Here is a 1,606-nt window from a genome sequence, read left to right on the forward strand (position 1 = left end):
CACCCCATTCTTCAGTTTCCTGCCTCTCTTGCACAGTTTCCTTTTCCCAATGGGTTCTTTAGGCAGTTCTGCTTCCTTTAATTAGGAACAGCCCTGGCTGTTTTCCTTAGAGGCAGTGCAGTGGAGAAGCGGTTTGAGTTGAGCTGATCCACAGCACCACCGTATGAAACAACCTCCGGGCTGCCCTGCAAGTTCCTCAGGACTGTTACAGCCCCACCACAAGTCCTTTGAAAGAGGCCTGTTGGTTTCAGCTGGAGTTAGACCACTTAGCCCTGGTATTTTGCTATGAAATTGAAGCACAGACCTGTTCTCTCTGTGGGATACCAAGTAGGTGGCTAAGTGGGCCACAGCTCCAGCAGCCAGCCTTACAGCCTGCTGTGCCTTATCCAACTAGTCCTACCAGTGGATCATCTTAGGATATTTATTTTCAAATTTATTAAAATTTAACCGTATTTAAAAGGCTACTTTAACACTGAAGGAAACACACTGCTGTATTTTCGGGTCTTCATTCCATGGACCAAGTGTTCACTGTGTACTCGCTTTCCAGAGTGGTTTCAGTGCCGAAGCCAGCCGTGGTCCACCGCTGGCTCCCAGGAACGAGCGCTCCCTGGGCTGGATCCGGTGTAATCCCGCTGGTATGCCCAGCACGCAAACCTCGTGTGAGCCCTGTGCCTTCCACAGAGGGACGGGACTCCCACGGCTCCCCAGCGGCCACTAACACAGCGCAGCGCTGTCTTTCCGTGCCTTAACGCCGTAGGGAAGGGGTGACCCGCACCAAACTCCGGAGGTGCTGGCTCCCGCAGGATCCGTGCCCAGGAGCACATGGTGCAGAGGAACTAGGAGATCAAGACGAGCATGAGCCCGTCGTCCTGCTACACTTCAATCTCACTTCGACGACTTGTGCACGTCTTTCCTCCCTCTTGCTCCGTCTCCCAGAGTTGTTCCAAGTTTCCTGATATTCTGTAACCCTTTCAAGGAATTTCACAAGTAGCTCAGGCCACGGCACAGCGCAAGAGAGAAGCGTGCATGAGCATTTCCCCGGCATCCAGCCCTGCCCGCGACCGGTCCCACTCTGCCCGGGGTCCCCGAGCCCTCCTCTCAGGCGGCGGTCCCGCACTGCCCGGGAAGGGCCCGAGGGCAAGCATCGCCCCGAACGCAGAGCCACCGCCGTCCTCCCGGCTTCCCTGTCCTCAGTGCCGTCATCCCGGTCCGGCGGGGGCTTCCCACTGCACGCGGCAGTTCGGAGGCCCCCGTGAGGGCCGGGCAGCGCCGGACCGCGGCCGCCGGTCCTTCGCCGAGTTCCCCCCCCCACCTCCGCCCCCCCCACTTCCCCGGGGCCGCCGCGTGCCGTAGCAATCCGCGGCGCAGCGCATTCCGCGGCGGCGGCCCTCGGTGCCCGCGGATTCCTTCCCGCTGACGTCCCCCCGCTCCGCTCCGCTCCCCGCCCCGGCCGGACCCCCGGGCGGCGCCCGGCGGCGGCGGGCGGGGCGGGCCCGGGCGGGGCGGGCGCCCCTCCCCGCGGCCCCGCGCCCCCTCCCCGGCCCGCCGGGGGGGCTGCCCCGGCCCCGCGCCCCGATTGGCGCGCGGCGGCTCCGGCGGCCGCGGG

Source organism: Aphelocoma coerulescens, chromosome 8 (genome assembly GCF_041296385.1).
Source record: "Aphelocoma coerulescens isolate FSJ_1873_10779 chromosome 8, UR_Acoe_1.0, whole genome shotgun sequence".
In the NCBI taxonomy this organism is placed as follows: Eukaryota; Metazoa; Chordata; class Aves; order Passeriformes; family Corvidae; genus Aphelocoma; species Aphelocoma coerulescens.